Consider the following 22834-nt stretch of genomic DNA (forward strand, 5'->3'; position numbering starts at 1 on the left):
CATTTGGGAAAATAACTTTTGAAAACCTTTTCTTGAATTTGCACTATGGCTTTTGGAAAACCTTTTGCCACTTCCAACAATTCCTTTTTGCCATGGCCCAAGTGCAAATGATCTCTCCTAACTCCTCCCTCACCTCTGGATCATGATTTACATCAAATCCAGCAAGTTGGACCTCCCCATGTATTTATTTTCCATTCAAATTCTATTCAAATATTTTCTGCCTTCTATTCTACCACTTGGAGATTTACAAAGGAACTCCTCTTTCTGTTTTGATTTTTGGCCCCAAACTTCTTTCCCCTCCTAGTCCTTTGAACCCTCAACCTGGAACCATGAAGATCCACTGGTCTCCAGTTCAAAATTTTCAAACTACATCAGCTGCAAGTTTGGACCAGATTTGCCAAATTTGGTGAAATTCATTCAAAACTTTCTCCAAAAATTCCAAGTAAATTCATGCAGCCCCTGGGTGCTTTGAGTGATCATCTCACCAAGTTACAGCCCCAGCAAAATTCATCTTTTTACCAAAACCTACTGTCGAACACCTGCAATGCATAGTCACTGTCAAGTTTCAGAGATTCAGAGTTTCAGTTCAGTGGCTACTGTCGTTTTCTTCAGAGCATGACATCGATCTCGCCAGTACCCTCGCGTCGCCTTGCTCCTCGTCCTCGCCCTCCCGTTCCTGCACCGCACGAGTGCCTGGCATCTTGCGGGCGTCGGCGACGAGCAGCAGAAGGTGCGCCGCCCCGTGACCGACGCCGGCGGCGGCTTTGCGGACGCCAGCGGGAGACACGGCGCCGCCGACTCCACCCAACACCGCCCAAACCACCGGAGCCCGCCGCGTGGCCGTCCACTCCCCCGAATGCGCTGCCGCTCTCGTCATGAACCCCAGGGCGCGGAGCGCGCTCTCTGCCGCCGTTGAGCTCGTGCGGTCACCTCACCGTGGACAGACGCCGTTACGCCAAGACTAACCACGTTCAGCTGCAAATCAAGTCCAGCAACATCCACTGATGCTTCTCGACCGCTCAAACCTCCTGCCAACCCACTGCTCCGCCGTAATCGCTCGCCGGAGGTTCTCCGTTCACGGCCACCCCGTCGAGCTGCCTATAAATAGCGGCCCCGAGCTTCAACTCGAGCACCCACCAGCCCTACACTTCCCCTAGAGCACGCCTAGCCACTGGAAGAGCCGCGAGAGGGTCTCCTTCCTCGACTCCGGCCACCGTGATCCGCCACGGGATCCAGCCCGATTCGCCCCCGTGTGTGCTCCGCAACCCCCATTCTCTTGCCAGTAGCTTCTCCTTGCATCACCCGTTCTGACCCGCGCCTCAATTCGTACTTTGCAGCCCTCCACCGGAGTTCCCCAACCTCACCCGAACCGCCGTCCGCCGGAGATAGTGTCGCCGTCGACGTGGTGCTCCCCGTTGGACGAGTCCACCACCCACCGACGCGGAAGAAGACACTGAAGCTCTTGGTACCCTCCGTTTCTCCTAACTCGTCGTGGTTCGACGCCGGCGTCCACCGCCGTCTTCGGGCGCCGGCGAGTTTTCAAACCTGACATGCGGGCCCCGCGTGTCAGCCTCTGTTTTATTTCCCCGAATCGTTTTCTGTTGGCGCCTTCGGGCAAATTACGTCTTCTCTCTTGCGCTTGCGCATTTCCAAACGAACCGTTTTCTGTTTTCTCAGTTAAAACCCTGGAACTTTTCTGTTTCATTACAGAAAGGTCCCTGGACAGAAACCTTTATAACTTTTTAATGAAAAGGTATTTTTGAGTGATTTTTTTTCTGTCCATCTCCAAATTTTGCCTAGTTTTTTATGGGATTTATTTGAAAAATATTTGGCAAAGTTTCTGTGCATGTGTTGGTTTTCACGTTAGTACCCCGTTTCGTGATTGCCGTAGGTTCCGGGAGAGGGGACGGAGCCGCGAACTTCGCCGAGCTAGACTCCGACTTCTCCGAACCAGGCAAACATGTTTGAACATTTGATATGGCAGATGTTTTGCATGTTCATGTGAAAGTTTGTGCGTGGCATGTGAGTGTCGATAAGTGCCTCGTTGCTTGTAAGGCAACGACCCGGTTGTTCCGAAGTTGCGATGACCTCTGATGAGAGGTGGCCTAATCATGTGGTGACATGAAGGGCAGCAAGGTGGTACTGTTGTAGCATGCCAGCCTTGCGTCATCCGACTTTCTTCGACGTTAACGTGGTTGGAGCCACGTTATCGATCTTTTCCCGTATGTTCCAAAGTTGCGATGACCTCTGATGAGAGGTGGCCTAATCATGTGGTGACATGAAGGGCAGCAAGGTGGTACTGTTGTAGCATGCCAGCCTTGTGTCATCCGACCTTTCCGATGTCAACATGGTTGGAGCCGTGTTATCGTCCCTTCCCCTTTCCGTGCTACCACATGTCTCGTTGCCAGGATACGGTTTAGTAAGTTGGTAACCTCCTTCCGTGTACACACCAAACAGAGAGGCCGGGATGATGGTACCTTGGCCCAGGATTAAAGCCAGTCATTCGGTCAGGGGGCATGGGTGTTTTCGGTTGGGACCGAGAGGGGGGGCACCCCCTTATAGCGCGCGTATAAAAATTTGATCCCATGCTACGCGAGGTTGTAGCCTCCCCGACTCAGGGTTTTTCCTGAATGTTGCCGAGGGTGATCCCTGGCTTCGGATGGTTAAATTGGGTGTGTACTGGTTAGACGTGTTCCTCCCAGAACACCGTAGACGGAACTAGTCCCCGTGACTACTGAAATCCGTTGGCTGTGGTTAAGTACAAACTCTGCAGAGTCAATTCTTTCCAAATCATCGTATCCATAGTCAGAAATGTAGATTTTTATCCAAATCTATCCGTGTGAAAAACTTGCCCCGGTGAACAAGCTCAAGTGGTAAAGTCTCAGATTTATTGTTATTCCTGTGGATGGACCAACATTATATTTGTCTCGTGCTTGTGATAAGTTATATTCCTGAATTATTGTATTGTTGTGTTACAATATAAGCCCTTTATGCGATGTCGCTCAGACGTCCGACTGCGGCATGTACTGTCTTTATTTTCTGTTATAAGCCCTTTATGTGGTGTCGCCCCGACGCCCGACTGCGGCATTATTATTCCGCATTTTCCTCTCGAGGAGTCTTTCAGACACTCGTTTGGCACCTATATTATTATTCCGCATTTTCCTCTCGAGGAGTCCTTCAGACACTCGTTTGGCACCTGTATTATTATTCCGCATTTTTCCTCTCGAGGCGTCTTTCAGACACTCGTTTGGCACCAGTATTACTATTCCGCAGTTTCCGCTCGAGGCGTCATTCAGACCCTCGCTTGGCACCCAGTATTTATTATCTCTATGCCTGATCGCACTGGTTAACTTATTCATGTGCTTCATGGTTGCATTTGTTATACCTTATGCCCGAACTGTCTTGCGAGTACTTTCATAGTACTCACCTGGCTTGTTGATTTGGCCAGATGTTGACGAAGGCGATCTCTTGGATGAAGAGTTTGATAGCGCGTCCGACGCCTAGAGGAGTCCCAGTCAGTCCTGCGCGATCCCGGATATTGGTCACTTGTATCGTTTGCGCTTCCGCCACCCGCAATAAGTCTTCTCGAGCCTCACTCCGACGCTCGAAGAGCTGTAGTCTTCTGGAGTCATATCACTCGCCCCGCGGTGATATCTCCACCATCGTTATTATCGTGAGTTAGTAGTTTGCCACCCTATCCGCCGTATTGTTTTATCGGCGTGCCTGTAATAAATTGTTGGGCAATCTCTGCTCAACTTTGTATTATATTTAGTACTCCTGGTGTTTTTCTTCTGTGACCAATGTATTGTCTATCAGTGAGAAGGAATTCTTCCTCGCAGGTCCGTAACAGGGATTGGTTTCTCAATAATTATTTTATTGAAAAACCGGTCGTGACAAGCTTGGTATCAGAGCCAGGCTGACTGTAGGAAGCCACTAGGTGCGATCGCTAATCGGTTATTAGCGTCTTTAGTGCTTCTTCAGCATTTTGCAATTGTAGCTATTTTCTGTTGGTCATCATAAAATTTATGACATGACTACTCAGAATTTTTGCCTACTTTTGTAGATGGCTGGCAGCGGCTGTGAGAATCGGGTGTTCACCAACGTGCCCGAGGGGTTTGTCAAGCTCCTCGTCTCCATCACCAAGCTCGCGATCGGGCCAGCAGCTCGCTCGGAGTTCACACTCTATCAGCACAAGCTCAGTGACGACGTGTCTATGCACCAAGCCGTGGTGCAGTTCAGGGGAGGACGATCTGCTGCTCGCCACTTTCGTTTTACGGGAAGAGCCATGCCTACGGAGAGGCATGCCATGCAGATGGCTGCCCGCGAGGCGATAGCTCGCCTTCGGGACATCCTTCCTACGATGAAGACTCGTCGCTACCGCTACCTCCCATGCCATGTGCCATACACCAGCCACTATGCGTTTGCCTGCCATCGGGGAGAAAGAGACGAAGCCATCGAGATGGTTGTGGAGTATCTCAAGGCTCTGGAGGAGTCTTTCGACAACCTCGTAGATGATCTTGTGGCTGCCCGCATGGACTTAGTCCGGGGCGGTCCTGCCAGCCGGAAGGAGCTTCTCCACACGGCGCCGCCTCTGACATTCGTCTCGTCTTCAGCCTCGTATGCACCGGCCGTTTTGGCCACTGCTCGCCGTCTGCCTACCACTGAGGAGTTCGACCGAGTCATCGCTCCTACTCCAGTCAGAGCCGCACCGCCTGCCGCACACACTCTACCACCAGTCGCCCCCGCACCATCACCGCAACGCAGCATCGCGCGCCAGGAGCCAGCTAGAGAGGAGGAGGTTGATTCTCCTGGACCGCTGAGCCTTGCCATCGGCAAGGGGAAGGAGATCCTCACCATCTCCGATTGAGAGCACCGAGTAGCCGCGTGTTATGTCTGCTTGCATGGTGTGCTGTTTTATCTGTACGCTAGTTTGTATGGGTGTGTTTGCTGCCTTTCGGAGTAGTACGCTAGTTTTAAATAACATGTCAGGATTGTGTACGCGCATCCTGAGTGCTGTATCTTGTGTTTGCTTTCGCATGTAAGATTTTATGTTAAGCACTTCTTCTCCGTGAAAATCATTTGTGTTGCCTTTGCAAGGGTTTTCCTCGTGCTACACAGTTTTTTCTCATGGGTTTTGCAAATGATACCCCCAGACTGGAAAAATGTCTCGCCCGTGGACTCGCTCCATGCCCAATCAGCCAGAAGAGGTTTACGGGACACAGACCAGCAACAATTTCACTCAGGGTCAATCCAGCCAACAAGACAGCGAAGCAGCACTGTCTCAAGTATGCCGTCACTTCGAGCAAAGCCAGCAACAACACCAAGAGATGATGAACCATGTCATCAACATGGGAAACCACCGTGAACACTATCAACCACATTCCAAGTTATCCGAGTTGCAGAAGACTCGCCCCTCAACTTTTGCTCACACCGATAGGCCGCTGGAAGCCGATGATTGGCTTCGTGAGATTGAAAGGAAACTGATTATTGCTCAATGCTCAGATCATGAGAAAGTGCTTTATGCACCACACTACCTTACTGGAGCAGCCGCAGCATGGTGGGAGAACTTCCTACACATGCAACCCAGGGAACACCACATCACCTGGGAGGAATTCAAGGAAGGCTTCCGTGGGGCACACATCCCCAGGAGCATCCTAAAGATCAAGAAAAGAGAGTTTGATGACCTGAAGCAAAGAGGCATGTCCGTCACAGAATACAACGGCCAGTTTACCCAACTGTCTCGTTATGCCTACGACGAGCACATGACAGAAAACAAGAAGATGGAAAAATTCCTGGACGGCCTGGCACCAGCACTAAGATGCCAGCTGATTGTACACACCTTTCCGGATTTTAAGACGCTAGTGGACAAGGCCATCACCTTGGAAAATGAGCGCCGTAGTCTGGAAGATATCCGCAAGCGGAAGAGGGACAAGACGACTCTTGCCCGCAGCAACCGAGGCAAGGCTGAGGCCCCAAGGACAGACACAAGGAGATCCACGACTACTGAGCCAAGACCCGTCGGACATTTTCATGCCAGAGACAAGGAGTTCACATATCGTCTGGGAGTCACCTGCTATGCTTGCGGTCAGCAAGGGCACTATGCTAAACAGTGCCCGAAGCCAAGAGACTCGGCACCCAAGCCGAACAATGGTGGAAACAATCCCGCCCCCAAGCGCAACAACTTCAATCCCAACAACAACCACAGGAAGGGTCACCTGAACCATGTGACCAGGGAAGAAGCGCAGAATGCCCCAGACATCGTGCTCGGTACGTTCCCTGTCAACACAGTACCTGCCACGGTTTTGTTTGATTCTGGTGCTTCCCATTCGTTCATTTCGAAGAGTTTTGTTTCGCAACATGGTTTTCCGATACTCCCCTTGGAGAAGTCTATGATCATCAAGTCCCCCGGAAACAAGCAAATTGCTCAGGGTTACTGCCAAGGAGTGGTCATTGAGTTCGAAGGACTACCATTCCACGCGAATCTCATCGTGTTGGAGAGTAAAGGACTGGATGTCATTTTAGGAATGGACTGGTTAACCACCAACAAAGGATTCATCGACTGCTTCAATCGGACAGTGATTCTCACCCACCATCACGGCAAGACAATAAGAGTCTCCGCTCAAGAAAGGCCGCGGCCACAGAAACCAAAACTGAACAAGATGGGCATCGCAGAATTAAGAAAAGTGCCAGTGGTATGCGAGTTCCCTGATGTGTTCCCGGAAGAACTACCAGGTATGCCACCAGATCGAGAGATCGAATTCAGCATTGAATTAGCACCTGGCACCGCTCCCATTTATAAGAAGCCGTATAGAATGGCACCCTCAGAATTGGTGGAGTTGAAGAAGCAGATAAAGGAATTACTGGACAAGGGGTTTATACGAGCCAGCTCCTCACCATGGGGTTCGCCCGTATTGTTCGCCAAGAAGAAGGATGGGACACTGAGACTGTGCATAGACTATCGAGCCCTCAATATGGTCACCATCAAAAACAAATACCCGATGCCACGGATAAATGATTTGTTTGACCAGCTCGCACAAGCTAAAGTATTTTCGAAGATTGATTTGAGATCAGGATACCATCAACTGAAGGTACGAACAGAGGATATCCCTAAGACAGCATTCACTTCCAGATATGGGTTATACGAGTTCACAGTGATGCCTTTTGGTCTAACAAACGCCCCCGCATTTTTCGTCCACCTCATGAACAAAGTGTTCATGAAATTCATGGACAAATTTGTGGTGGTATTCATTGACGACATTCTGGTTTACTCAAGGACACCAGAAGAACATGCTGAGCACCTCAGAATTGTTTTGAGAGAATTGAGGAAACATCAGTTGTACGCCAAATTTAGCAAATGCGAATTTTGGCTAAGACAAGTTGGTTTCTTAGGCCATATACTGAACCAAGAAGGCGTAGCCGTAGACCCAGAAAAGGTCAAAGCCATACTGGACTGGAAACCACCAGCCAACGTCACGGATGTGCGGAGTTTCCTAGGAATGGCCGGATATTACAGGAGATTTATTGAAGGATTCTCCACTGTGGCAAAACCTATGACCCAACTGCTCAAGAAGGACAGGAGATTCGTATGGACGGAAGCATGTGAGCAGAGCTTCCAAGAACTCAAGAAGAAACTGACAACCGCACCAGTTTTAACTGTGCCAGACATACACAAGAGTTTTGAAGTATATTGTGACGCGTCCCAAAAAGGTCTCGGATGTGTACTAATGCAGGATGGCAAAGTTGTCGCATATGCCTCCAGGCAACTGCGAAAGCATGAGGAAAATTACCCAACACATGACTTGGAGCTAGCAGCGGTCATACATGCACTCAAAGAGTGGAGACACTTTCTGTTGGGAAATCGTTGTGAAATATATACGGACCATAAGAGCCTCAAATATATCTTCACACAGCCAGAGCTGAATTTACGCCAACGACGCTGGTTGGAACTGGTCAAAGACTACGACGTCAGCATCCACTACCACCCTGGAAAAGCAAATGTAGTAGCCGATGCCCTTAGCCGAAACCCCAGCTCGGACAGTGACGGTCAGCAAAACTTGAGGCCTGAGTTTCAGCGAGAGTTCACTCGGCTCAACATGATGTTAGTCTCCGAGGGCACCGTATCGAACCTAGAGATACAACCCACCCTAGTGGAACAAATCAAGAAGGCTCAACAGGGACATCCCAGTATCGAAGGCATAAAGAAGAAAATGAATACTAGTAAGACTTCAGAATTCGTCACGGACAGTGAAGGAACATTGTGGTACCGAAACAGACTTTGCGTACCTAACATTGAGGAACTCAAGCAACAGATCTTGACGGAAAGCCACACCGCTCCATATTCGATCCATCCTGGAGGAACCAAAATGTACAAGGACATCCAGGAAAGATTTTGGTGGCACGGTATGAAAAGAGATATAGCCACATTCATTGCGTGTTGCGAATCATGTCAGCGTATCAAGGCCGAGCACCAAAAGCCAGCAGGGCTACTCCAGCCAAACAGAATACCGGAGTGGAAATGGGACGAAATAGGAATGGACTTCATTGTCGGATTACCCCGGTCACAACGCGGAAATGACGCCATATGGGTCATCACAGACCGACTAACCAAGGTTGCTCATTTCATTCCTGTAAAGACTACCTACTCCACACAAAGACTGGCAAAGCTCTACCTATCTCGTATAGTTTGCTTGCATGGAGTCCCGAAGACCATAATATCAGATCGAGGCACCCAATTCGTCTCCAAATTCTGGGAACACCTACAACAAGCTCTGGGCACACGACTGGCTTTCAGTACAGCATACCACCCTCAGACAGATGGACAAACAGAACGTGTAAACCAAATCCTAGAGGATATGCTAAGAGCCTGTGTGCTCACCTATGGGTCCAGTTGGGAAGAGAGTTTGCCCTATGCCGAATTTGCGTACAACAACAGTTACCAAGCCAGCTTGCAAATGGCACCCTTTGAAGCATTGTACGGACGGAGGTGTCGTACCCCATTGAATTGGTCAGAAACAGGTGACAGCCGTATCTTCGGCCCAGATATGCTTAAGGAGGCCGAGGAAAAAGTTAAACAAATCAGGGACAGGCTCAAGACAGCACAGAGCCGACAAAAGAGCTACTATGATCAGAAGCATCGTGAGGTCAGCTTTGAACCTGGTGATTCCGTATACCTCCGAGTATCTCCTATGAGGGGTCTGCAACGGTTCAAAATTAAGGGGAAACTAGCCCCAAGATTTATTGGACCATTTTGTGTGAAGGCACGAAGAGGCACAGTAGCCTACCAACTAGACCTGCCCAAGGAGCTGTCAGACGTCCATGACGTATTCCACGTCTCGCAGTTGAGGAAATGTGTGAGTAACCCAGAGAAACATGTACCTCATGAGGACATTGTTATGCAACCAGATCTCACCTACAGAGAAAGGCCAGTAAAGATTTTAGAAGAGTCTGAACGGAGGACCCGTCAGAAAACGACAAAATTTTTCAAGGTTCAGTGGAGCAACCACACTGAGGATGAAGCTACATGGGAAAGGGAGGATTTCCTTCGAGCAGAGTATCCATATCTGTTTGAGGATCAGCAGAAATCTCGAGGACGAGATTTTTCCTAAGGGGGTAGGTGTTGTGGCACCCAAGTTTTTATTTGGATTTTTCAAAAAAAAAAAATTTCAAGAGAACTCTCACTCTCAAATATCTTTCTTTATGGCAAAAATTTTATTTGGATTCACCCAAGATCTGCCTTTGACCTTGGAGGTTCTTGCTTTCTTTAGGACTCAAGACAAAATGGTTTTCATTTGGGAAAATAACTTTTGAAAACCTTTTCTTGAATTTGCACTATGGCTTTTGGAAAGCCTTTTGCCACTTCCAACAATTCCTTTTTGCCATGGCCCAAGTGCAAATGATCTCTCCTAACTCCTCCCTCACCTCTGGATCATGATTTACATCAAATCCAGCAAGTTGGACCTCCCCATGTATTTATTTTCCATTCAAATTCTATTCAAATATTTTCTGCCTTCTATTCTACCACTTGGAGATTTACAAAGGAACTCCTCTTTCTGTTTTGATTTTTGGCCCCAAACTTCTTTCCCCTCCTAGTCCTTTGAACCCTCAACCTGGAACCATGAAGATCCACTGGTCTCGAGTTCAAAATTTTCAAACTACATCAGCTGCAAGTTTGGACCAGATTTGCCAAATTTGGTGAAATTCATTCAAAACTTTCTCCAAAAATTCCAAGTAAATTCATGCAGCCCCTGGGTGCTTTGAGTGATCATCTCACCAAGTTACAGCCCCAGCAAAATTCATCTTTTTACCAAAACCTACTGTCGAACACCTGCAATGCATAGTCACTGTCAAGTTTCAGAGATTCAGAGTTTCAGTTCAGTGGCTACTGTCGTTTTCTTCAGAGCATGACATCGATCTCGCCAGTACCCTCGCGTCGCCTTGCTCCTCGTCCTCGCCCTCCCGTTCCTGCACCGCACGAGTGCCTGGCATCTTGCGGGCGTCGGCGACGAGCAGCAGAAGGTGCGCCGCCCCGTGACCGACGCCGGCGGCGGCTTTGCGGACGCCAGCGGGAGACACGGCGCCGCCGACTCCACCCAACACCGCCCAAACCACCGGAGCCCGCCGCGTGGCCGTCCACTCCCCCGAATGCGCTGCCGCTCTCGTCGTGAACCCCAGGGCGCGGAGCGCGCTCTCTGCCGCCGTTGAGCTCGTGCGGTCACCTCACCGTGGACAGACGCCGTTACGCCAAGACTAACCACGTTCAGCTGCAAATCAAGTCCAGCAACATCCACTGATGCTTCTCGACCGCTCAAACCTCCTGCCAACCCACTGCTCCGCCGTAATCGCTCGCCGGAGGTTCTCCGTTCACGGCCACCCCGTCGAGCTGCCTATAAATAGCGGCCCCGAGCTTCAACTCGAGCACCCACCAGCCCTACACTTCCCCTAGAGCACGCCTAGCCACTGGAAGAGCCGCGAGAGGGTCTCCTTCCTCGACTCCGGCCACCGTGATCCGCCACGGGATCCAGCCCGATTCGCCCCCGTGTGTGCTCCGCAACCCCCATTCTCTTGCCAGTAGCTTCTCCTTGCATCACCCGTTCTGACCCGCGCCTCAATTCGTACTTTGCAGCCCTCCACCGGAGTTCCCCAACCTCACCCGAACCACCGTCCGACGGAGATAGTGTCGCCGTCGACGTGGTGCTCCCCGTTGGACGAGTCCACCACCCACCGACGCGGAAGAAGACACTGAAGCTCTTGGTACCCTCCGTTTCTCCTAACTCGTCGTGGTTCGACGCCGGCGTCCACCGCCGTCTTCGGGCGCCGGCGAGTTTTCAAACCTGACATGCGGGCCCCGCGTGTCAGCCTCTGTTTTATTTCCCCGAATCGTTTTCTGTTGGCGCCTTCGGGCAAATTACGTCTTCTCTCTTGCGCTTGCGCATTTCCAAACGAACCGTTTTCTGTTTTCTCAGTTAAAACCCTGGAACTTTTCTGTTTCATTACAGAAAGGTCCCTAGACAGAAACCTTTATAACTTTTTAATGAAAAGGTATTTTTGAGTGATTCTTTTTCTGTCCATCTCCAAATTTTGCCTAGTTTTTTATGGGATTTATTTGAAAAATATTTGGCAAAGTTTCTGTGCATGTGTTGGTTTTCACGTTAGTACCCCGTTTCGTGATTGCCGTAGGTTCCGGGAGAGGGGACGGAGCCGCGAACTTCGCCGAGCTAGACTCCGACTTCTCCGAACCAGGCAAGCATGTTTGAACATTTGATATGGCAGATGTTTTGCATGTTCATGTGAAAGTTTGTGCGTGGCATGTGAGTGTCGATAAGTGCCTCGTTGCTTGTAAGGCAACGACCCGGTTGTTCCGAAGTTGCGATGACCTCTGATGAGAGGTGGCCTAATCATGTGGTGACATGAAGGGCAGCAAGGTGGTACTGTTGTAGCATGCCAGCCTTGCGTCATCCGACTTTCTTCGACGTTAACGTGGTTGGAGCCACGTTATCGATCTTTTCCCGTATGTTCCAAAGTTGCGATGACCTCTGATGAGAGGTGGCCTAATCATGTGGTGACATGAAGGGCAGCAAGGTGGTACTGTTGTAGCATGCCAGCCTTGTGTCATCCGACCTTTCCGACGTCAACATGGTTGGAGCCGTGTTATCGTCCCTTCCCCTTTCCGTGCTACCACATGTCTCGTTGCCAGGATACGGTTTAGTAAGTTGGTAACCTCTTTCCGTGTACACACCAAACAGAGAGGCCGGGATGATGGTACCTTGGCCCAGGATTAAAGCCAGTCATTCGGTCAGGGGGCATGGGTGTTTCCGGTTGGGACCGAGAGGGGGGGCACCCCCTTATAGCGCGCGTATAAAAATTTGATCCCATGCTACGCGAGGTTGTAGCCTCCCCGACTCAGGGTTTTTCCTGAATGTTGCCGAGGATGATCCCTGGCTTCGGATGGTTAAATTGGGTGTGTACTGGTTAGACGTGTTCCTCCCAGAACACCGTAGACGGAACTAGTCCCCGTGACTACTGAAATCCGTTGGCTGTGGTTAAGTACAAACTCTGCAGAGTCAATTCTTTCCAAATCATCGTATCCATAGTCAGAAATGTAGATTTTTATCCAAATCTATCAGTGTGAAAAACTTGCCCCGGTGAACAAGCTCAAGTGGTAAAGTCTCAGATTTATTGTTATTCCTGTGGATGGACCAACATTATATTTGTCTCGTGCTTGTGATAAGTTACATTCCTGAATTATTGTATTGTTGTGTTACAATATAAGCCCTTTATGCGATGTCGCTCAGACGTCCGACTGCGGCATGTACTGTCTTTATTTTCTGTTATAAGCCCTTTATGTGGTGTCGCCCCGACGCCCGACTGCGGCATTATTATTCCGCATTTTCCTCTCGAGGAGTCTTTCAGACACTCGTTTGGCACCTGTATTATTATTCCGCATTTTCCTCTCGAGGAGTCCTTCAGACACTCGTTTGGCACCTGTATTATTATTCCGCATTTTTCCTCTCGAGGCGTCTTTCAGACACTCGTTTGGCACCAGTATTACTATTCCGCAGTTTCCGCTCGAGGCGTCATTCAGACCCTCGCTTGGCACCCAGTATTTATTATCTCTATGCCTGATCGCACTGGCTAACTTATTCATGTGCTTCATGGTTGCATTTGTTATACCTTATGCCCGAACTGTCTTGCGAGTACTTTCATAGTACTCACCTGGCTTGTTGATTTGGCCAGATGTTGATGAAGGCGATCTCTTGGATGAAGAGTTTGATAGCGCGTCCGACGCCTAGAGGAGTCCCAGTCAGTCCTGCGCGATCCCGGATATTGGTCACTTGTATCGTTTGCGCTTCCGCCACCCGCAATAAGTCTTCTCGAGCCTCACTCCGACGCTCGAAGAGCTGTAGTCTTCTGGAGTCATATCACTCGCCCCGCGGTGATATCTCCACCATCGTTATTATCGTGAGTTAGTAGTTTGCCACCCTATCCGCCGTATTGTTTTATCGGCGTGCCTGTAATAAATTGTTGGGCAATCTCTGCTCAACTTTGTATTATATTTAGTACTCCTGGTGTTTTTCTTCTGTGACCAATGTATTGTCTATCAGTGAGAAGGAATTCTTCCTCGCAGGTCCGTAACAGGGATTGGTTTCTCAATAATTATTTTATTGAAAAACCGGTCGTGACAATGGATAACTACCATGGTCATGTCCACCTACCTGAAATTTTTTGGGTCATTTCAAGGGTATCGGGAAACATCATGCTCAGTCTTCTGGCCTATCCGAACATCCTCATTAAACATGGTCTATGTTTGGACATCCTTCAAATGACTCAAAATTTTGCAAGCAGGTAGGCCTGCCCAGGGTAGGAATCCATGTCAGCTTTGAACGATTTTTGAGTTGTGATACGTCCGGCCATTTATCAGTATTTTTTGACCAAGAAAACACCAGAAAATACAAAATTTGTCAAAAACTAAAATAACTTTACATGGTACCTTTAATAGGTCATATAAGCTCATGGAAAAAATTTGGTGTCATTTGACGATGCCAAAAAAACGTGCTCTCAAACGGAGACTTCTGCCCTACCTGAACACACTTCGTTGAACACATGGTGTTTTTCGGATATTCATGAAATGACCTAAACTTTTTCCAGCAGGTGGGCATGCCCAAGGTAGGCATCCATAGTAGGTTTGAAGAAAAAAAATTAAAACCATAACTTAAATAGATATGTAAAACCGTTATTTTAATTTTTCCTGTTTTGGCGAGCAACAATGGACCAGCCCAGTCGGTCGGCCTCCTTTAAAAAGTATTAAATTCATGAACATTTTTTTCAAATCAATGAACTTTTCAATTTCACGTTTTTTTATCAAATTCCTGAACTTTTCAAATTGACGAACTAATTTTAATTTCGTGAACTTTTTCGTCCTTGGAGCCAAGGTAGACATAAAAACCGACAAACCAAAGAACAAACTAAAAAGTATATCAATTTTTTGATTTTTGTGTTGGTGTTTTCTGCCAGATGAAGCAAAGAAAGAGCGAACGATGCAGAAAAATATACGAGCGGACGCAAATATCTAGACCTAGATAGATAAAAAATTCTAACCATAATGGAAGCAATATGTACAATTAGAGGGCTCATATTTTAATGTGATTGGAAACAAGAATATTCTGTCACATTGGACTCATATGTATCTATCTAATGGAAGCAAATTCTCTAACTAAGCAAAGATGAAAACTAATAATTTTATGGATACATTTTTTGTTTAGTCAATGCATATTTTAGTTCCTCACAAAAAAAGAAGAAGCATATTTTAGTTGCACCAGAAGCGAATTCTCGTGTTCAAAAAAGAAGAAGAAAAAGAAGCAAATTGTTGAATTGATTGAAACACGAATTCATTGTGTTGAAAACGTGTGTTGCATCAAAAAATAAATTTGGTATGCATTGGAAGAAAGCTAATTCCCTTTTCGAAATCCGATGGGATAAATAATTTGATCCAACACAAAACAATTTTGGTAAACTCACAACATATTTTAAATTCGAAGCAAATTGATAACTAAAGGAAGAACATTTTCATTACGGTGGAAGCAAATTGAATATGCATCTGATTTTAGTACGTATGGCATACATAATTTCATTGAGCTTAATTTCCTATAAAACTGGAGAGAGAGAGAGAGAACTTTAATTTGATGGACCCCGATAACGCGCGCACGTTTGGTACCACAGGGCGCCGGTCCGAACGACCTGTTCAGAGTGGGACTCCCTCGAGCCGAACAAAATTGTTCAGACAGGATTCCTTAACCCCCGAACTACCACGTGGTGAAACCCCCCTCTTGGTCCACGCGGCTTCTCCCCTCGACCCCCGATCCAAAAACGCCATGCATCTCCCACCTCCACCCCCGATCCCCACCATAGTTCCCCTTCCCCTCCATAACCTTATCCATGGAATTTTCCATGGCAAGATCTGAGGAACTCTACAAAAGCTGCTAATAGAAGTGAAATTAGATCAATTATTGCATGTCCACACCACCTCCTCACCCCGTCCCCCTCCTCCTATGTCCCCACTCTCTGATCTAGCCATTGTTGCCAACATTACTAGGGAAAAGCCAAGCAGGGCGCGGGTCTAAGGGCTATCAGTAGCGCGGGGCACCGCGCTACTGATAAGGTGCTACAGCTAACGTTTAGCAGTAGCGTGTTTTGATCCGCGCTACAACTATACCTACTTAGCAGCAACGTTGTCCATTCCAATGCTACTGCTAAGTGGCTTAGCGTTTTCCTGTCCAGGGCTAAAGAGCGCTACTACTATATTTTCACATATCTTTTTTTTGCTAAGTATTTGCGATGTTTTTGTACAGTTTTATACAATATTCTAATCATATTATAAACATGCAATATGCTCATCATATCATACACATAATAGTCTCATCATATCATCGAACACAAATCATGTCATCACATCATAATCACGATATAGAGATACAAGTTAACTGACATGTCTCATCATACATAATGTAGTACTTCTTGAGGCCCCGGTTCGGATCCCTCTCTCGCACTAGCGTGAAACTAAACTAACTATTTTTCGCTTCGACTCTGCTATCGAACCATCTCTGGCTGTCGCTTGGAAACTGGTACAACTAGGCCTGACGCTCAGGCTACTCGTCGTATACTCCTGGCATAGCACTTCTTCGCCATCCATGATCTATGTACCTGCATAGTCACATTAGTCGATAATATGCAACATTAATAGTTGAGCAACAGAAAGTGACGGAGTTGGCAAAAATAGAAGCAACATATCATAAGCGTAAATAACAAAGTTCATCATACCCAAAATGACCTAACTAGAGTGATCTTCATTAGTTGAGGAGGACAATTTAATTACATCACAAAATTTCGTCATGCATAGCTCAAAGTTTCGTCATAGAGAAAGTATGGACTAAACGAACACATTGCCATATATCGTCAATCACTCCAACAAGTCGTGTCATCCATCCAAAGCAGGGTGATAGTCCCCGAGTGCAGTGAAAGGCTTCAGGTTGGGACGCTGAGTGGCTACACGTGTTCGGACGTCTTCCCGCGACATTTGCCCTTCTTCATAGAACGGCCATGTTTTCACATCTTTTTATCAAAATCCTGAACTTTTCAAATCGACGAACTGATTTTAATTTCGTGAACTTTTTCATCCTTGGAGCCAGGGTAGACATAAAAATCGACAAACCAAAGACCAAACTAAAAAATATATCAATTTTTCGGTTTTTGTGTTGGTGTTCGAATTTTCTGGAAGATGAAGCAAAGAAAGACGAACCATGCAGAAAAATATACGAGCAGACCCAGATTTCTAGATCTACATAGATAAAAAATTCTAACCATAATGGAAGTAATATGTACAATTAGAGGGCTCATTTTTACTGTGGTTGGAAACAAGAATATTCTGTTACATTGGACTCATGTTTCTATCTCATGGAAGCAAATTCTCTAACTGAGCTACGATGAAAAATAATAATTTTGTGGATACATTTTTTGTTAAGTCAATACATATTTTAGTTCCTCACAAAAAAAGAAGAAGCATATTTTAGTTTCACCAGAAGCAAATTCTCATGTTCAAAAAAGAAGAAAAAAAGAAGCAAATTCTCGAATTGGTTGAAACGCGAATTCATTGTGTTGAAAACACGTGTTGTATCAAAAAATAAATTTGGTATGCAATGGAAGAAAGCAGATTCCCTGTTCGAAATCTGATGGGATAAATAATTTTATCCAACACAAAACAATTTTGGTAAAGTCTGAACATATTTTAAATTCTAAGCAAATTGATTAACTAAAGGAAGCACATTTTCATACGGTGGAAGCAAATTTAATATGCGTCTGATTTTAGTATGTATGGCATACAGGATTTCATTGAACTTAATTTCCTATAAAACGAGAGAGAGAGAGAGAGAGAGACCTTTAATTTGATGAACGTCAATAAAGCATGTTCAGTACCACAGGGCGCCGGTCCGAACGACCTATTCGAAGTGGGACTCCCTCGAGCCGAACAAAATTGTTCGGACAAGATTCCTTAACCCCTGAACTACCACGTGGCAAAACCCCCTCTTGGTCCACGCGGCTTCTCCCCTCGACCCCCGATCCAAAACGCCATGCATTTCCCACCTCAACCCCCAATCGTCACCATAGTTCCCCTTCCCCTCCATACCCTTCTCCATGGAATTTTCCATGGCAAGATCTGAGGAACCCTACAGAAGCTGGGCTACTTGAAGTGAAACCAGGTGAATTATTGCATGCCCGACACCACCTCCTCACCCCTCCCCCTCCACCTATTTCCCCACTCTCTGATCTAGCCATTGTTGCCAACACTACTAGGGAAAAGCCTAACAATAGTGTGGGTCTAAGGGCTATCAGTAGTGATACGTCCATTTTGCATCATGTTTACCTACTGTTATTTATAATGTTTTTATGCATAATAATGCTTTTTGGAGTAATTATAATGCCTTTTTCTCTCATAATATGAAAGGTTTACACAAGGAGGGAGAATTCCGGCAGCTGAAAATCTGGACCTGAAACAGCTACGTTAGGCCACCTATTCTGCACAACTCCAAATGAGCTGAAACTTCATGAGGAATTTTTATAGAATAAATAAGAAATACTGGAGCAAATAACTACCAGAGGGGGGCCACCTGGTGAGCACAAGACACCAGGGCGCGCCAGCCCCCCCAGCCGCGCCCTAGTGGGTTTTGCTGAGCCTGGCCCACCTCCGGTGCCCATGTTCTGGTATATAAGTCATTTTCACCTAGAAAAAACCAGAGGAGGACTTTCGGGATGAAGCGCCGCCGTCTTGAGGCGGAAATTGGGAAGGAGCACTTTTGCCCTCCGGTGGAGCGATTCCGCCGGAGGAACTTCCCTCCCGGAGGTGGAAATCATGGTCATCATCATCACCAACAAATCTCCCATCTTGGGGAGGGCAATCTTCATCAGCATCTTCAACAACACCATCTTCTCTCAAACCCTAGCTCATCTCTTGTGTTCAATCTGTTTACCGGAACTATAGATTGGTACTTGTGGGTGACTAGTAGTGTTGATTACATCTTGTAGTTGATTACTATATGGTTTATCTGGTTTAAGATTATATGTTCAGATCCAATATGCTACTTAATACCCCTCTGATCTTGAGCATGTTTATCACTTGTGAGTAGTTACTTTTGTTCTTGAGGTCACGGGAGAAATCTTGTTGCAAGTAATCATGTGCACTTGATATGTGTTCGATATTTTGATAGTATGTATGTTGTGATTCCCTTAGTGGTGTCATGTGAACGTTGACTACATGACACTTCACCATATTTGGGCCTAAGAGAATGCATTGTGGAGTAGTTATTAGATGATGGGCTGCGAGAGTGACAGAAGCTTAAACCCTAGTTTATGCGCTATTCCGTAAGGGACCAATTGGATCCAAAAAGTTTAATGCTATGGTTAGAATTTATTCTTAATACTTTTCTTGTAGTTGCGGATTCTTGCAAGGGGGTTAATCATAAGTAGGAGGCTTGTTCAAGTAAGAGCAGCACCTAAGCACCGGTCAACCCATATATCAAATTATCAAAGTAGAGAACATGAATCGAATCAACATGATAAAAGTGACTAGATGAAATTCCTGTGTACCCTCAAGAACGCTTTACTTATCATAAGAGACCATTTTGGCCTGTCCTTTGCCTCAAAAGGGTTGGGCTACCTTGATGCACTTTTGTTACCATTACCGTTACTTGCTCGTTACAAATTATCTTGCTATCAAACTACTCGCTACTTACAATTTCAGCGCTTGCAGACATTACCTTGCTGAAAACCACTTGTCATTTCCTTCTGCTCCTCGTTGGGTTTGACACTCTTACTTATCGAAAGGACTACGATTGATCCCCTATACTTGTGGGTCATCAAGGTTCTTTTCTAGCGCCGTTGCCGGGGAGTGAAGCGCTTTTGGTAAGTGGAAATTGGTATGGAAAAATTATTAGTACGTGCTGAAATTTATTGTCACTTGTTAATATGGAAAACAATCCTTTAAGGGGTTTGTTCGGGGTATCTTCACATCGACTGGAACCACAATTAGTTACCCCTCAACCTACTGCACCTACTTAAAATATTGTATATGAAATTCCTTCGGGTATGATAGAACAACTGCTAGCTAATCCTTATGCAGGAGATGCAACCGAACATCCAGATATGCACTTGATATATGTGGATGAAATTTTTGGATTGTTTAAGCTTGCAGGTTTACCTGGAGATGAAGTTAAGAAGAAGGTTTTCCCTTTACCTCTGAAGGGAAAAACATTGGCATGGTATAGGCTATGCGATGATATTGGATCTTGGAATCGGAATCGATTGAAATTGGAGTTTCACCAAAAAAAATATCCTATGTATCTAGTTCATCGTCATCGGGATTACATATAAAATTTTGGGCCTCGTGAAGGAGAAAGTATCGCTCTATCTTGGGGGAGGCTTAAGTCAATGTTATATTCATGCCCCAGTCATGAGCTCTCAAGAGAAATAATTATTCAGAAATTTTATGCTCGGCTTTCTCATAATGATCGATCCATGCTTGATACTTCTTGTGCTGGTTCTTTTATGAAGAAGACTATTGAATTCCGGTGGGATCTTTTGGAAAGAGTTAAACGCAACTATGAAGATTGGGAACTCGATGAAGGTAAAGAGTCAGGTATTAAGCTCAAGTTTGATTGTGTTAAATCTTTTTATTAATACCGATGCTTTTCAAAAGTTTAGCACTAAGTATGGACTTGACTCTGAGATAGTAGCCTCCTTTTGTGAATCATTTGCTACTCATGTTGATCTCCCTAAGGAGAAGTGGCTTAAATATCACCCACCTATTAAAGAAGAAATTAAAGAACCGGTACTAGCTAAGGAGGAAACTATTATTTGTAATGTTGATCCAGTTGTTCCTACTGCTTATATTGAGAAACCATCGTTCCCTGTTAGGATGAAGGAACATGCTAAAGTTTCAACTGTGGTCAAAAAATATTAGAAAACCTAAACCCGGTGAGAAAATCAAAGTGGAACCTAATGTTGCTATGGTTAAGGATCTCCTGGAAGAAAATATAGATGGGCATGTTATTTATTTCTGTGATGAAGCTGCTAGAATTGCCAAACCCGATGAGAAAGATAAATGTAGACCTGTTGTTGCATGCCCGTTATCTCAGTTAAAATAGGAGATCACTGTTATCATGGTTTATGTGACATAGGTGCTAGCGTGAGTGCTATTCCTTTTACCTTATACTAAGAAATTATGAATGGCATAGCAATCACAGAGATAGAAGACATAGATGTTACTATTAAACTTGCTAATAGAGATACTATTTCACCAATTGGGATTGATAGAGATGTTGAAGTCTTGTGTGGGAAAATAAAATACCCTACTGATTTTCTTGTTCTTGGTTCCCCACAAGATGACTTTTGTCCCATTATCTTTGGTAGACCTTTCTGGAATAACGTTAATGCTAAAAGAGATTGTGAGAAACAAACTGTCGGTGTTAGCTTTGGTGATGAGTTTCATGAGTTTAATTTTTCCAAGTTTAGTAGAAAAACTCATAAAAAAAAGTTGCCTAATAATGATGAAATAATTGGTCTTGCCTCTATTGATGTACCCCCTACTGATCCTCTAGAACAATATCTGCTAGATCATGAAAATGATTCACATATGCATGAAACAAATGAAATAGATAAGATTTTCTTTGAACAATGTCCTTTGCTTAAACACAATTTGCCGATTGAAACTCTAGGAGGTCCTCCTCCATCTAAAGGTGATCTTGTGTTTGAATTAAAACAATTGCCAGACACTTTGAAATATGCTTATCTTGATGAGAAAAAGATATGTCCTGTTATTATCAGTGCTAACCTTTTAGAACATGAAGAAGAAAGATTATTGAAAGTTCTAAGGAAGCACCGAGCTGCCATCGGATATACTCTTGATGATTTAAAGGGCATTAGTCCCACTCTCTATCAGCACAAAATTAATATGGAACCTGATGCTAAACACGTTGTTGATCACCAATGTCGGTTAAATCTAAAGATGAAAGAAGTGGTAAGCACGGAAATAGTAAAACTTCTGGAAGTAGGTATAATCTATCCTATAGCTGATAGTAGATGGATAAGTCCTGTTCATTGTGTCCCTAAGAAAGGAGGTATTACCAGTGTTCCTAATGATAAGAATGAACTCGAACCTGATGCTAAACCCGTTGTTGCTCACCAACATCGGTTAAATCGAAGATGAAAGAAGTGGTAAGAACGGAAATATTAAAACTTCTGGAAGCAGGTATAATCTATCCTATAGCTGATAGTAGATGGATATATTATACCAGCTTCCAGAAGTTTTAATATTTCCGTTCTTACCACTTCTTTCATCTTCGGATTTAACCGATGTTGGTGATCAACGACGGGTTTAGCATCAGGTTCCATATTAATTTTGTGCTGGCAGAGAGTGGGACTAATGCCCTTTAAATCATGAAGAGTATATCCAATAGCAGCTCGATGATTCCCTAGAACTTTCAATAATCTTTCTTCTTCATGTTCTGAAAGGTTAGCACTAATAATAACAGGATATATCTTCTTCTCATCAAGATAAGCCTATTTCAAAGTGTCTGGCAATTGTTTTAATTCAAACACAGGATCACCTTTAGGTGGAGGAGGACCTCCTAGAGTTTCAATAGGCAAATTTTGTTTCAACAAAGGACGTTGTTCAAAGAAAATCTCATCTATTTCATTTCTTTCGTGCATATGTGAATCATTTTCATGATCTAGCAGATATTGTTCTAGAGGATCAGTAGGGTGTACAGAAATAGAAGCAAGACCAATTATTTCATCATTATTTGGCAAAACTTTTTATGAAGTTTTCTACTAAACTTGGAAAAATTAAACTCATGAGACTCATCACCAAATCTAACACTGACAATTTGTTTCTCACAATCTATTTTAGCATTAACGGTGTTCAAGAAAGGTCTACCGTAGATACTGGGACAAAAGTCATCTTGTGGGGAACCAAGAACAAGAAAATTAGTAGGGTGTTTTATTTTCCCACACAAGACTTCAACATCTCTAACAATCCCAATTGGTGAAATAGTATCTCTATTAGCAAGTTTAATAGTAACATCTATGTCTTCTATCTCTGCGGGTGCTATGTCATTCATAATTTCTTGGTATAATGTAAAAGGAATAGAACTCACAGTAGCACCTATGTCACATAAACCATGATAACATTGATCTTCTATTTTAACTGAGACAATGGGCATGCCAACAACCGGTCTATGTTTATCTTTTTCATCAGGTTTGGCAATTCTAGAAGCTTCATCACAGAAAT

The sequence above is a fragment of the Aegilops tauschii genome, unplaced genomic scaffold (assembly GCF_002575655.3).
Source record: "Aegilops tauschii subsp. strangulata cultivar AL8/78 unplaced genomic scaffold, Aet v6.0 Super-Scaffold_100181, whole genome shotgun sequence".
NCBI lineage: Eukaryota > Viridiplantae > Streptophyta > Magnoliopsida > Poales > Poaceae > Aegilops > Aegilops tauschii.